At 39.0% G+C, this 16,092-nt stretch overlaps 1 protein-coding gene across 7 annotated transcripts in view; it reads right to left on the bottom strand.

The window, feature by feature from the left end:
- PTPDC1 (protein tyrosine phosphatase domain containing 1) overlaps window positions 1–7,550 on the bottom strand; it is a 91,208-nt gene extending 83,658 nt beyond the window's left edge. For 5 of the 7 annotated variants that reach the window (XM_074198354.1, XM_074198351.1, XM_074198355.1 and 2 more), the window contains exon 1: window positions 7,403–7,550. The gene's annotated coding sequence lies outside the window, so the exon portion shown is untranslated. Of the gene's footprint in view, window positions 1–5,405; window positions 6,855–7,402 lie in introns of all 7 variants that reach the window. The other 2 variants (XM_074198358.1, XM_074198352.1) reach the window with 2 other exon arrangements.
- Between the last annotated feature and the right edge of the window lie 8,542 nt (window positions 7,551–16,092).

The raw sequence follows: 16,092 nt of genomic DNA, 5'->3' as shown, positions 1-16,092 counted from the left end.
TGAAATATCAGGAAAATATTAGCTTATATCAATGGATAAATAAAATGTCCATCTCTGTTTAAAAAGCAACAGTAAGCACTGGAACCAAGGCACCTTCTATGATTGAGTCAACTCCGAGCCACACAGTAGAGCAATGCTGCAGGCTTACCAGTCAAGGGGGGGCGGGGTGAGAGGAAGGCCACTCATACTCAGCTCCAGTGTGGGCTGAGTACTAAGAATGCTAGCTGGAGTAATGATACAAGAGGGAATCAGGGACAAGCACAGGGAAAAAAAGCAGCACAATGTTCCCCTTTTCCAGATGCTGTCCCTGTCACCCTCCTGAGAACAGCCTGAACCTGATGAATACACAACTAGGAGAGATTTCACACAATGCAAGATGCACAGATCACGGGGATTTTGAATGTGGGTGTGTACATGAAATATATACAATTTAATTGGACAAACTGATTCCCTCCCAGTGGAATGTAAGCTACTTGAAGGGAACTGGGTCATTTTCATCTCTCAATAATATTTCTAGTTGTTGAACAACCAGAAAAGGTTTACATTTAGAGAGCCCTTCTGTGTTCTATATGCATTCTACGGTACACTTTATAAAAATCTCATTTCACCATCATAACTCTTCAAAGTAGGTACGAGAATTTTCCCATTTCACAATTGAGAAAACTTAGGTAAATAGAGGTAAAGTGACTTATCCAGGGTCACAAAGGTAGTAAATATCTATTCTAAGCCTGGAGCCCCTAACAAAATGTCATCTAGCTCATAATAAGGATGTTATTGAATAGTTTTTCCTGTATTATAAAGGAAGGTTCTTTTTCCCCCGTCATGACTGTACATAACAGAAAGCACTAAGAAAACATTTTAAAAGAAAAAGATAGAAAAAATGAAATTATCAAAAATGAAGAATTGACAACAAATGAAGAAAAAATAAACTTGCCAAAAGCTACTAAACTATACACCAACAAAACCAAAACTTAAGTGAAACAGATATTTAAATATATAAAATATTCAGGTTAATACATAATAGAGAAATGTTTAAATCTCAGAATCATAAATTGAATAAATCAGTGTTGAATTTAAAAAGTGAACTCACAAAGAGGAAAAATCAATCCAAGTGGAGTTTGCAACAAAAGTACATTCAATAATGAATAATTCCTGCCCTCTCACATTAAACAAAGTATTTGCAAAGTCAGAGATGGAGGGCACTTCACAAATTGCTTCTATGAGTTGAAAAAAGGTCAAACCAGGGAGATCGAAGGCTAAAAAAAGTTTAAAAATATCATTAAGAAATTATTTGCATCAAAATATTCATTGAAATGTTAGCAAAGCTACAACAGCATACTGTAAGACATTTATTATGAAAAAGTTGGTTTTATACAAGGAACACGGACCTGATCAAGAGAGTTGAAGGAGCTTCTTGAATTTATTTGATAAAAGTAAAGAATGAATGCTTAAGGGCCTAGTTAACTATAGTTAATTGCTCTGACTGAGCCTTCAGAAATTTCACAAGGGAAAATGGAATAATGCCATAAGGCTTTTACAGCTGGGGTTTATCTTGTAGGTATCAAGGCCATTTACCCTAATCATATCTCAGATGGGTAGGAATTTTGGAAGAGGTGTCTAGAAATAGCAGAACTTGTCAGAATCTAACACTGGATCCTTTAACAGGATTTAAGAGGGCAGTAGATTCTGGATGCCATGTGCTAAGAAGAGAAGACCAGGAATATCAATTGCTAAAATCTAGGGTAGAAGATAGAAAACTGGAAGGATGTTTGTGAAATAACAGCAGCAAAGATGCTTTCTTGCCTAAGGCTTGTGAGGAGAAGTTTACTTTTTTAAGACAGGCTTGGCCTAGGTACAATTAACAGAGCTCAACTAATACTGACATCCTGATATTCTGACAAAAAAAAATAATTCTGTGCTTAAAAAAGGGAAGAACTAAGTGAACAAATAAAGTACACCTGACATTTCTGCTGTGACATCAGAGAATTCTTATTGCAGAGAATCCAGATAAGGGTAATAAATATGGGAATGCCTTAAGCAGTGGTTCATCCTTTAAGACCTCTAAGAAGATTCAGACTCCTGAACTACAAAGGTTTAAGAGGTCATACAGTCTAGCCAATAGCAGTACTGAAAGGCTCTTGTCTCCTCAACATCTAGCACCGATGCTCAGTAAATGTTTGTAGAATTTAACTGACCCTATACATTATATGAAAATGAATTCCAGTGTGAGAAATTAAAAAAAAACACACAAACAATAAACTTTTAACTGTATTTTATTTCTTTGAATAGAAGGTAATAGAAAATCTCTGCTCTCTGGAATTTTCCATTTAGGGAAAATTCAGAGATTCAAAGCAGTAAAGTTGATTATCAAGAAGGTTACTGAGGCAAAGTTTGATTTTGTTTTAGTAAGAAAAAAGCAATATATGATCTGGAAAAATTCCTAGATTTGCCTTGGGATACCATGCCAAGGTTCCTGAATGTTGCTATTCCTGGTTCAAATGTAAAACTAAACACCTTTCTCAGACAGGTATCAGGTAGAACAAACAACATTGCTCTGGCTAAATCATCTTGAAATGATTCACTGAGAAATCTAAGAGTATGGCTTTTTTTCCTGAAAAAAAAATCATCTGTGTCTCTTCCAGAGCTGTTTTCAGTTTGTATTTCTCTAGTTCCATGAATAATACAGGGAGGATTCAGAAGAGAAAGATCTGTCCTAGAGGCTGCTCCTTGGTTTTCCCCAACAAAAAACAAAGAGATTATGTGTCTTTTTGTTGAAGGCTAGTGTTGTCCTCATGGTTTCAGATGTCACCCAAGAAGGCATGAATTAAAATGGTGAACTTTCATTCTAATTTAAGAGAAAAGTATATTAAGTTTTAAAATTACATGGAAAACTAGAGCATCTGTGGGACCAATCACTGAAGCAATTGGATATCAAGATAAACAGTGGAGGTTTATGAAATTCTATAGCAGAATCCATATTAATATTTTAGATTAATACCATACTTCAAGATGTAGATGCTTTTAGCATTTAGGAAAAAAATTCACCTCCTTTCAATTTCTTAAGTTGCATTATGAAATCTGAAGTTCATATCATTTATACAACATATAGACTGGAAGCTGAGGATTCTGTAAATTAATAAAGTTCAAATAACCAAGATCTCTGCACTCTAACACTAGGTCTCTGTGCCTGACAATGTTCAGCAAACAGTGATTAATCACTTGTAATTCAGAAGTCAAAGCATCTTATATAAAAAGCAAGGTATCTCTCCTAAACCTTAAAAGTTATTTTAAAAACCCAAGGTGGAATTACATATCAAAATAATCAGGTGAAAAAGCATTTATTGAGTGACTATTAGTGCTCAGCACTGCACTAGATATTGCAGGAGATACAGAACTTTATTTTCCATGTTAGATTAAATTATATATGATTTCAAAATTCCAAGGAAAACTATAGCTTCTCTGGGATTAATCACTGAAGCAATTAAATAACAAGACAAACATCTGAGACTGAAGTCCCAGACTTCTAGGAGTTTAAGTTGAGGGAAATAAAACTAACACTCACATGGAATAATTATCAAACAAGATATCATATGACTTAATCACAAAATTATATAATATAGAAATTCAGGAAAGGTATGACAGAGAAAAAAGAACTTGAACTGGGGTCTTGGAAAGTGAGAAGGATTTAGATAGAAAAAAAGGGCATTCTAGAAAAAAGGTACAACACAAATGAAGGGCTAGGACCACAGATTCCAAGTAGGAAATAAGGATGAACAATCAAAAAGAAAACATTTAAGTGCCTAGTTTGTTACAGATACTATATTAAGTACTGGAAAAGGTGGGATGGATGGTGGAGAGACTTAAATGTGGGCAATAAGTCTATAAGATATAAAACTAAGCTATCTTCCCAGGCTTTTGTGAGACTTTTATATATGTTTATAAAGGTGCCATCCAAAACAAAACAAAAAAAATTCTGTTCTTAACCTACTATATTAAAGCAACTACATGACTTTAAATTAAACCTGTTTTCTTAGCTATATAAAAAAGATTGGACTAGGAGATCTCTAAGGATCTAGCTCCAAAATTCTGACTCTAAATAGCATTCAACTGACTGACTCAAAAACTGCTATTAAGTAACTTTTTTATAGTTTAAAGTTACTTTTTTTCCCAAATGTTTTGTGGGAAAAGTCATACTTTGGGGTTCTCAGCATTCCAAAAATTCTGAGGTGTTTCTACAGTATTTATCTAGACTATCACATTCAGTTCTATTCCTAGGAAGTGGCTGGATGATATGGTGGTGAGCATACTGGACTTGGAGTCAGAAAGATAAGAATTTAAAATCCTTCCTAAAATTCCCTTGAACTTTTTGTGAGTCTGAGTTCATTTAATTTTAGTTTAATTTTATTAAGAGCTTTTTATTTTTAAGCAGAGAGAGAGAGAGAGAGAGAGAGAGAGAACGAGAACTGGAACTTGGGGTTATATTTTTAGATAGAGACTTTAGTTTGCTATGATAGTAGCAGAACTTTTAGGAAAAGTACAATAAGAAATGGTAGAGTTCACCCCACTTTTGCTACAACAATTTAAAGGAAAATATTCTTTATGTAGAGTGCTGTTACTTACCCTTTTAGGAATTTTTCAAAAAATTACTAACAATTAAAGACTAGCCAAGCAAATCCTAGAATATTTCCCAAGATTTTCTTTCCTCTATAAATCTATAAATAGAATGCACACATTATGCATACATAACACATACCCTCAACACACCTACTGTGGACACACATATTTAAAATAACATAGCTTCCATTTGCCCCAAGTACTTTTGATCTCCAAAGAGCCCAGTGAAGAAAATGAAAAAAAAATCTTCTCCATATCTGATAGATGTAACAATCCAGCCATAGTGCAAACTCTTCCAATGTGAATTATTGTGGAAAACATGCTTGATTGGGAGACAGAATGACCTTTCCCTATGACATTTTGCTATCTGGAGATCCTGTCAGCCTGAGCGTCCACCATCTGTAAAATAATCATCAAAGCGCCTATGGAAGAATTATGAACATCAAATGATGGAATGGATATAGAGTACTTTGTAAACCTTAAAAGCTACATAAATATATTTAAGCTCCATGAGGGCAGGAAGCATCTCAGTTGTGCACTTGTATCCCCATTGTTTAGCACAGTCAAGTCAACAAGCCAAACCTATTCTAGGTGCCCAATATATATGAGAGTAGGCACCGTGCTAAGTACTGGGAGACAAAGAAAAACAAAAACACGTCCTCAAGGAGTTCACAAAACTATACAAACATGATTGATACAATCCAGAGCACTCTATGTATTCCTGTTTACAAAACTTGTTATTTGACTGAGAAATATTAGTTATGAATAAAGTCAACATCATGCTCACTTACCTAATTTAATAGACAGGATCACATCTAAAAATGTGTAGTGACTGTGCTCTAAATTTTCTTTCCCCTTTTCTCCAATTCATTCTGATCTTATAAAATAGATCAGGTTAACAAAATTTAGATGTTTGTTTCCTGTGGAATACTATAGAATTAAAAAAAAGTTCAAATGGAAATCTTAAACATGGAAGTTTTAACTCAAAAGATAATTGTTTAAAAGAAAGGGTCTCAGGTATCACTAATCCTTTTAGATTTTCTTTCCTGACTCGGGGAACACCTCCAGGAAGTCTTTCCTGATTCCTTCAGGAGTTAATGCACTTTGTTCTTGAAATAACTTTCTATTATTTTGTATTTCCCTACTAATCCCTATACCACATCCCACTGGAGTAAAAGTTCCTGAAGAGAAGGTACTGTTTGGTTTTTGCTTTTATGTCCCTAAGATCTTGTACAGAGAGCTATGCCTGTATCAGCTACACCCTCTCTTATCTGGAATCAATTAGGTCATTACATTATGGTAAGGATGATTATAAAACTCATACTGTTTTTTTGGTTTTAATAATTTCATTGTAGGATTCTGTGTCAAACTTATTCAAGTGTTCTAGACAATCCCAATGAAAGTCAAATATTTGTTGAGCATCTATTATGTGTAGAACATCTACTTTTTTTACTTTCAGGAGAAATTAATCAACACTTAACCTAATTTTCTGAGAAATCACTCTATATAACTTATTTTTCTACCACTATCACCTGCTAATGCTCTATTTCAGTTCTGAGATGTTGAAAGCGATAGCTCACCCTGAAGCAAGCTCCAGCAGATTGGGGACTAGCTTGAAGCAGCTGCCTCAATGGGTTGTAGTTGGAGGGTTAGCCTAGGCAACTTTCTTTTTGTTTTTTTTTTTTATTAAAGCTTTTATTTATTTTGAGTTTTACAATTTTCCTCCTAATCTTACTTCCCTCCCCACCCCCCACAGAAGGCATTTTGCCAGTCTTTACGTTGTTTCCATGGTATACATCGATCCAAATTGAATGTGATGAGAGAGAAATCATATCTAGGCAACTTTGAAAAGACTAAAACTGTAATGATTTGGGGGTGGGGGTCGGGGAAAGGGACTGACCCAGCTCACAAAAACTTTTTTCCTTACTATCGAAAGTCACACTGGTAGTGAGGCAGGGTTAGAAAGTCTTTCCCCAAAGACACTTTAAAATGAATCCTACATTTTCTGTGTATAAAACACAGAAACAAGATTTTAGAGCACAAGTGCTCTGGAGTCTAACCCGACCTTCTAATTAATTTAGGAATCTCCTCTTCCACAATCTTTGACAAATGCAGTCCAGTTCCAACTCGACGACGTAACAAGTGGGGTGCTTTCTGGCTTCCGTCTGTCCTGCTGGGGCTGTACATCGTCTTTGCCTGGCCAATGGCTCTAGCTCTGCCTTACAGACTCTTTCAGGGAACTGAAGGTTATTAAGATACACATCGGTTCTCCGTAAGCAAGGTTCCGAGGTCTTTGGCATCCTTGCACAAGGGATTATTTTCAAAAGGAAAGGCGATGTGCCCCTTGGTTATGGTTAATAAGGGCAATATGGAGAGTTGTTCAGGGCTCCTGAACCACGGACAACTCAGAACGCGCCCCGAATCAGCCCCGATGCGCCGGCTGGCTACCCGGATGTGGGGCTCCGGGGCCTCCGCCGGGAGCTGTCCCTGCTGATCTGGGCCTGCAGGGCGCGGGCCAGTGCGACTGCGCGGGGCGGGGGGCGGGGGGGGCGGGGCGTGGAGAGGCGGGCGCCAGAGTGCGCAGCCGCGCCCCGCCCCCGCCCTCCTCTTCCCCAGCCTTTTCCCGTCCCCTCTCCGGCCCTCCCCCGCCTCGGGGTGCCGGACCTGCGTACGCAGCGCCCCTCCCTCCCTCCCTCGGGCTCGCGCGCTGACAGTTCGCGCCATCCCCGCCCCGGGCCTCGCTCCCCTCCCCTCCCCTCGAGGGGCGCGGCCCAACTAACTGACTCACCCGCCCGGCCTCAACTGGGCTCCATGGGGCAGGGCCGCCGCCGCCGCCGCCTCCTCGTCCTCCGTCTCCGCCGTCCCCGCCGCCGCCCGCGGGCTCAGCCGCCCGCGCCCTCATTTGAAGCGAGTTGCCCGCGGCCCTGGGCCCGCCTCCCCTCCCCTTCTTCCCCCTCCCCTTCTTCCCCCTCCCTCCCTCCTCTGGAGCGGGAGAGCAAAGCCGGCCGCCTGATGATGTAATCTGGAGCCAATCAGGGCCCGGGCACGTGACGCCGTCTGGCCAATGGCTGGCCGCTATCAAGCGCATGACTGGATTCTTGGGCATTTTCAAGTAGGTCGAAATGGGAGGGCCTTGGAGTCGCAATGTTACACCTGAGACCCAGGCCACCCACCTCGCCAGCGGCAGGTGAAGGATTCGAACCCAGATGGCCTTACCCCCGGGTGCGGATCGGGCAGCGGCCTGACAACTCCCGGGCGCGCGGGGGCTGGGCCTGCTTGGTAGGCCCAGCCCTTCCCCCCCCTGCTTAGGGCACAGGGCGGGCGCTTAATCGAAGCTCCCAGCTGATTGGCTGCGCTTGTGGCGGGAATTGGAGTGTGACCGCGTGACGGTGTGTGCCTCGGAAGCCGGGCCTGCACGTGGGCAGAGTCAGGACACGTGACCTGCCTCTGCTAATGGGTGGCGGGGAGCATCTTAACGCCTCAGTTGGGGTGCGGCTCAAAACCATAACTTGTGAGACAAGATTTTTTTTATTTTTAAGTAAAAATAGGCAGAGCACCGGCCCTGGAGGTGCTGAGTTCAAATGCAGCCTGAGACAATAATGACCTAGCTGTGTGACCTTACCTTGAGCAAGTCACTTAACCCCATTGCCTTGTGTGGGGGGGAACAAAAGAAAAAAATAAGCACTTATAAGGTGTGTTCTAGCTTTAGGTGCTGGGGATTCAAAGGAAAAAGAGAAAATTGGGGCCACTGAAACATGTATCTTTGGGGGGCAGGGCGGATTATGGTGTTGTACATGGCAGATTTAGCAAATTTGTGGCCCCCTACAAGTGACCCAAATAATTCCCTCCCCGAGCACCATCTTTTTTTTATTAAAGATTTTGAGTTTTACAATTTTTCCCCAATCTTACTTCCCTCCCCTCCACCCCCCTGTCAGTCTTTACTTTGTTTCCTTGTTGTACATTGATCCAAATTGAGTGTGATGACCACAGCTTGCTAAGCCATTCCCCAATGGAAGGACATTTACTTGATTTCCAATTCTTTGCCACCACAAACAGGCCTGCTATGAATATTTTTGTACAAGTGATGTTTTTACCCTTTTTCATCATCTCTTCAGGGTATAGACCCAGTAGTGGTTTTGCTTTTTGTTGCCCTTTGGGCAAAGTTCCAAATTTCCCTCCAGAAAGGTTGGATGAATTCACAGCTCCACCAACAGTGCAATAGTGTCCCAGATTTTCCACATCTCTTCCAACAATGATCATCCTTTCTGGTCATATTGGCCAGTCTGAGAGGTGTGAGGTGGTACCTCAGAGAAGCTTTAATTTGCATTTCTCTAATAATTAAGATTTAGAGCAATTTTTCATATGGTTGTGGATTGCTTTGATCTCCTCATCTGTAAATTGCCTTTGCATATCCTTTGACCATTTCTCAATTGGGGAATGGCTTTTTCCCCCCAATATGACACAGTTCTCTGTATATTTTAGAAATGAGTCCTTTGTCAGAATCATTAGTTGTAAAGATTGTTTCCCAATTTACTACATTTCTTTTGATCTTGGTTACAGTGGTTTTATCTGTGCAAAAGCTTTTTAATTTAGTGTAATCATAATCATCTAGTTTGTTTTTGGTGATGTTCTCCATCTCTTCCTTAGTCATAAACTGTTCCCCTTTCCATAGATCTGACAGGTAAACTAGTCCTTGATCTTCTAATTTGCTTATAGTGTTGTTTTTTATGTCTAAATCCTGTAACAATTTGGATCTTATCTTGGTAACAGATGTGAGGTGCTGGTCTAATCTAAGTTTTTTCTATACTAACTTCTAATTTTCACAGCAGTTTTTATCAAAGAGAGAGTTTTTATCCCAATAGCTGGACTCTTTGGGTTTATCAAAACAGCAGATTACTATAATCATTTCCTGCTATTGCCCCTAGTCTATTCCACTGATCCACCACTCTATTTCTTAGCCAATACCAAACCGTTTTGATGACTGATGCCAAGCACCATCTTTTAAAGTACTGGTGATTCTTGTGCCCTTTGCCTACAGCAGCACCTCTCCTTCCCCCCACTCCTAACCCATCCATTAATATTAGGAATAAAATATCATTTCTACTGTTTAGATGTATGCATTCATATATCATTAATCATGTAGTTTCTCTGAAATCTACAAGTAGTTCTCCACCATGGATTTAGCATACTAATACCAAGCCTGAAGTGTTTTGTTTTTGTAAATCTTGTGTTTCAGATTTCCTCTAGGAACAAATACTGCTGGTGTTCTTGGGGGGACTTCTCACTTCGTTTTTTGTTTTTATGTTTTTGCAAGGCAATGGGGTTAAGTGGCTTGCCCAAGGCCGCACAACTAGGTAGATTTAAGAGCTAAGTCGGATCTGAACTCAGGTCCTCCTGACTTCAGGGCCAGTGCTCTATCCACTGCCAACTAGCCGCCCCTGGACTTCTCATTTCATTTGATCTTTACTCCCATTCAGCTGAATCTTGGGAACTTTAGCATTTAGCACTCCTTAGCTGAATACAGAGTCACAGGCTCAAGACATAAAATACTTTAATTTATACATGAAGGGTCCAGAAAGGTTCCTCATCTCAATGTCCCAAGATTCAAAAGACCCTGTTCCCCCCTCTAGGAATCTGTTCAGTCTCTTATGATTTACCAGGTCAAGGATTACTCTTGAACTTGCCAGATTCCCTTGGAGACTTTGTCTTGTCTTTCATTGCCTACAGTCACTGCTCTACCACAGTACTACATAGCTCCACCCCGCTGCCCCTTCCAATATGCATTGTTCTCTCCCTGGGGCTTTTGTTTAGCTGTGTAAATCTACTCCCCATAGTTCGGTTTTTCTCCAGCTGATTGTGTTTGTTACTTTTTCCTTAGGGGATCAGCTGGTTCCTTGCAAGATAACAAAACTCTTTCCTATCTTGGAGCCAGAGTACCTCTAGTCTTTGGAAACTTGGTTTTTATATTCAGTACTAAAAGCTCTTTCTCTTCCAAGGGCTGCACTCAGGATATCATGGGATTGTTCTCTACTTGCTCTGCTCAATCAAGTCTTATTTTTTACTCTCAGGGAGGTTGGAATATTACTTTTGTCCATTGCCTCTGTACCCAAGTGAAGTGACTTCTGTTATGTCAGCATCTCACATTGAGAAGCTTTCCCTCTTGTCCCCCCGCCCACTTATTTATTCTCTTGAGTAGCTGGATTAGGTTATGCAAATTACCTCAGTTGTTTAGGGAAAAAAAATCTAAAAGGGAATGAGGAGGGGGCAGAACTGGCTGCTCTTCCATAGCAATTTAGCCCTCAAGAACCATTGACTCAGATACAGGCCAACAAATCTGTCCTTAGGATAAAAGTGTTCCCACTGTATTTCATAACCTTAGCATATCATAGCATAATGTTTATCTTGTACTTGGGTCAAATGAAATAACACGTGTACTTGGGTCAAATGAAATAACACGTGTACTTGGGTCAAATGAAATAACACGTAAAGCACTCTGTAAATCTTAGTGTTATATAAATGCTAGCTGTTACTCTTGTCTCCAAATACTAACTTATAAAGTAGTTGTGCCTAGTCTTTAAGATAAAACATTGTACTTTTGAGCTGAAAGGCATCTTAAGGGTATATTCTGCTTCATTTTATAAATGGAGAAAATGAAGCTCAGGTAAATGAAATGATTTCTTCAAGGTCTTGCAGCAAGTTAGTGACAAAAATAGAGAACTATACTCTCTAGTAGAGTGCACTGATTTAGGAGCCAGAGGACCCAGATCCAAATTCCAACTCTAATGCTTAATAATTGATGAGTTAGGGTACATCATATAATTTTTTACGCCTCAATTAACTCAATTATAAAATTGGGGAGGGAGGGATTGGATTAAATGGCCTTCTAGCTCAGTATCTATGATTCTGTGAACCTGGATCTTCTTACTCTTAATGTTCACCTGGCACCCTTAATCAAGTGGCCTCAAACTAATCTCAGTGATAAAATTAATTTTGGTAGTCAGGAAATAATTTGAATTTAATGACCACTCTGACTCCTGTTTCATTTCCAAAGTATTTCAAGGTTTTAGAACTTTTGTCATAATGTCCTAAAATGTCATCCATTGAAATGAGTCAGTTAAAAGTACTTTACTGTATTTATAACTGACTCCTTTTCATGAAATTGTATGACAATTATTTAATGACCATGAAAACTAAGTGTTTCTTAGTTGCTTTTTATTCTATAAATGAACTTCTCAAACTAAAGAAAGGCAAAGCCAAAAATTTTTTTTCTCTTTGACAAACAAGTACTTCAATCCTAGGGAAATTGGTATGGACATTACTACAAAGTATCTTCTTTTTTTATACAATTCTATCAAGTGCTTTGTTTTTCTGTCATCTTTTTTTTGCCTAAAATTTCAGCAAAATTCATATTTCTTCAGTAATCACATGATATGATTCTATAAGAGGACTTTTGAGTGATACAATTTATGGAATGGGGGTGGAAGTGGGAGGAGGACTAAATTTGCATAATTGGCCAGGAAACCCAGTACACCAGCCTCTCAAAAACACTAGGGTTCTTAACCCTTAATCTCTTCACACAAAGGAATTCCTTTTTGAAGACATATTATTGAGAACCATGGTCCCTAAAGCTGGAGGAGTCTCTTCTTGAAGATGTACAGTAGGGCTCCCCATGAGAAATAAAGGATGAAGCTGAATTCAAATCTTACTGTATGAGTCAGTTCTGTTTTGCTCTATGGAAGAATTCAGAGAGAAACCAGCTAAAATCCTGCAAAGAAAACCTACATTACCTTATTGGCTCCTTCATATCCCCCTTCTGTTCAGTTTTCCTTTTTTGATCCCAATAAAATGTCTTTTGATAAGTTGCAGAACATTCTTTGCCCCATTATTGCCTTATATTATGGACAGAAATAGCCCAACTCTATTAAAGGTAATAAAAATTCAAAGCACAGATCACTCTTAGGAATTCACAAGTACTATGAAGTACTTGATGGAAAATGAGGAAAGAAAAATTCCTACAAGATCCATTTTGTGTGTGTTTGTGTGTGTGTGTGTGTGTGTGTGTGTGTGTGTATGTGTGTATGGGAGGGGTGTTCACTTGTTTCAGTGTTGCTAACTTTTTGGGACCCCATTTTGGGTTTTCTTGGTAGATATACTAGATTAGCTTGCCATTTCCTTCTCCAACTCATTTTACAGATGAGAAAACTGAGACAAACAAGATTAAGTGACTTGCCCAAGAATTACTGAGCTAGTGAGTCCAGACTTGAACTCAGGAAATCTTCTAGACTCCAAGTCTGGTACTCTATTCCACTGTGCCATCTAACTGCCCTTCAGAATTAGATGCATTCTAAGATTTTTGTCAACTCAGATCCTTTGATCTTGGCAGTAGTTCATTTTGGCAAATTGTCCCCAATGTCTTTGTCTCTGTTTGTGTCTCTCCCAACCCCTACACACACACACACACACACACACACACACACACACACACACACAAACACACTTTCTTCTTACAAACAGGAGTATGCTGCATTGGTACAAATAAAGGCCATAGTTTACTTTTCCTTTCAATCCTACTGCTCTAAAAACTTGAATGTTGCCCTTACAGTAATCAATGTTATTTTTCACAATTCAACAATGTGATTCTATTCAACAGACATTTATGGAATGCTTGTCAGATTTGTAACTAGGAATATTTCACTTTGACCAAAAATAATTGAGTGTGTTATTGACAGGGAATGAAGAGAGAACAATTTGTCCAAGATTGAACTACTAGTAATGGTAAAGGTGGGTTCTGAATTCAAATCCTATGATGCCAAATCCATTGCTCTTTCTGTTATGACACACTGCCTTATTTCATATACATGGGCATGAGCCTCCCAAGTAGTAAATGGTGGAATCAAAATGTGTCTGATGTGCTGCCCAATAGAAGAGAAATCAGCCTTGTCCTGCTCATTCTTTGAGGTCAGAACATGAAGCAATGGTAAAAGGAGAAGATTCAGAATTGAGGTTAAGAAGAAAATTCTAGCAATTAAGTGTCACAGAAGATGATCCCTTAGCCAGAATGATGTACAAGTTGGACTCCACCCCTCCAGAAAGAAAATGGATGAGGTTATATTTTTTCAAGGTTCACTGGACTATTCCTGAATTTGAAAACATTTTGAAATTCTTGTTAACTTCATGTACAAATGAAAAAGAAGGAAGGTGACAGAGACCGGGTAGGTATTCTTAAACCCCCGGACTCAAATACCACAGAAAGGAAAAGGATCAGTGAGAAACAGGTGACCTAAATGTTCTCAACACAACCATTCTCTAGTTCATAAACCCTCAGCTCTTTCTACCAATTCAACTTTGAATTTTTAGAGTAGTAGGAAAAACATTTTAACTGAAGCTTATTCACAGAATTAAAGTTATTGGTACCCTGTAGGGTTGCAGTATTAATTGTGGGAAGGAAGGAAGGAAGGAAGGAAAGAGAAAAAGGGATCTTTTAAGTCCTTTCATCTATGGGAGTAGTAAGCAAGATGCTTTCCCCTCTCAAATGAAATCTCATTTTTTTCTTTGTTTTTGAGTTCTTTAATGGTTTCCAGCCTCTAAGTTTGTAGGAACACTGGGATCTAAAATTGCTTTTTTTCCCTCTTACCCCTAGTAGATTTAAGAGCTAGGCCTATGTTTATCCTAATGGAGTTACTAATCCCTTAAAGGAGATAGGGGTCTAAGAGAAATCCTGCCCAACTTTGGTGAGTTGGCTTCTCATTCTCTGATGATAAAAACTTAAATCCATCTGCTACTTACTTTGATTTTAATTTGCCCCTATTCCTGAGCAGGCAAATGAAATTCATTAGCTATTTCACCTCATGATCACATTGTAAATCAGCAAGCTGTCAACATTCATTCATCTGCTAAACATTCATTTAGAACCTACTTTACATAGAATTTAATATCCAATAATTGCTGGAAGAGATTCAAAGATATATTGAGATAAGCTTCTTTTTAAAAAAAGCATTCTAAAAATGTGAGCAAATAATATTAAGACACAGTTCTTACTTACAATTTATACTCTAGTTGGCAAAGTAAGATATGCAACATGATATTAATAACTGACGTTTATGTAACACTCTAATATTTAAGGCTTTCCACAATCTGATTCCAATTTGCCATTTCAGCCTTGTCTTACTGATCATTTTTACCTGCTCAGCATTCCAACCAGACTGGACTAATAACTGTTCCTCAAACTGAACAGTATTCTCTACTCTTTACTCTTTACCCTCTGCATACCTTCTGCCCAACATGCATTTCCTCTTCATTTCTGCCTCTTAATTTTTATCTTTTCATGGCTCAACTCAGATGCCACTTCCTCCTTTAGAGTCTCTTCAATTCAAGCTCCCAGAATTTTCTCATATTACTTTGTATTTGCAAGTGTATTCTAAGAAAATGTATTTGAGTATCTAGAACAGTACCTTTCACATATTGGTGAATTTATAAAATTATGTACGTATGTATATACATATATTACTTCATCTATTATTATGCTCTTTGTGCAAATAGGGAAACTTAGGATCAGGGAGGTGGCTTGAGTCCACAGTACCAGCAGGTAGGATTTAGACTCCCAGCTCTCCTTACTTGAAGGTCAGCATTTTTTCCTACTCTTTCCACACTGCTTTCTAATAGACAAATAAATACAAATTCAAATATAACTTTGAAAGATTTGCTCCAGCTTTCTGAGCAGAGGTAAGGAGTTTGTTCTAGAATAAAGATGATCAGTGAGGACATAGAATTTAGAGTTGGGAGGGACCTTAGAAATTATCTGGTCTATCTCCTTTTTTTAGCTGAGGAAACTGGGATTTACAGTCTCACATTTAGTCAATAGCAAAACCAGAATTTTAATCTGAGTCCTCTGATTTCAAATCCATTACTCTTTTTACTCTACCAGGATTTTTCCAGATCTGAAATTCTATTATTGAATAAGTAACTTTGAATGGGTGCTTATCTTCTTAAATGAAACAAATGGCCAGGGTGGAAGATAGCAAGACCATTTGAATGACCTCCTTGAATCTTTGGAAATCCAGCTCTCTAAATTAGAGACAGAAGTTCAGATCTGCTGCTCACTTCCTGTGTTGCACTATTTCTGGAGACATTTTCTGCAACATTACAAGCCAGCTTGGAATTTCCAGAGGCTGTTGGAGTTGGCATACTTAACTTTCCCCAGAGCCAAGACATATGCTTTTAAGTCCTCAGAAAAGCTAAAATGCAGGCATAAGTCTCTTTCTCCTCTGTGGAGCCAAATTTAATGAAAACCTGATCTGGCTCCCTGTCTATGCCAATGTGATCCCAAAATCTCTGTTAGTCAGACCCTCAGTAGGGCAGGCATCACACATTCCAAATCTTCTCTGCACAACACTTAGCCCAATGGCAGGAATTGTTTGGACCTTAGAGACCTTAGAAGGAATTTTAGAATGCAAGTTTCTGAACATGCAGTTGCCCAAA

Source organism: Macrotis lagotis, chromosome 8, assembly GCF_037893015.1.
Source record: "Macrotis lagotis isolate mMagLag1 chromosome 8, bilby.v1.9.chrom.fasta, whole genome shotgun sequence".
NCBI lineage: Eukaryota > Metazoa > Chordata > Mammalia > Peramelemorphia > Peramelidae > Macrotis > Macrotis lagotis.
Note: the sequence above shows the minus strand (reverse complement) of the source record. Positions and strands in the feature narration are given on the sequence as shown.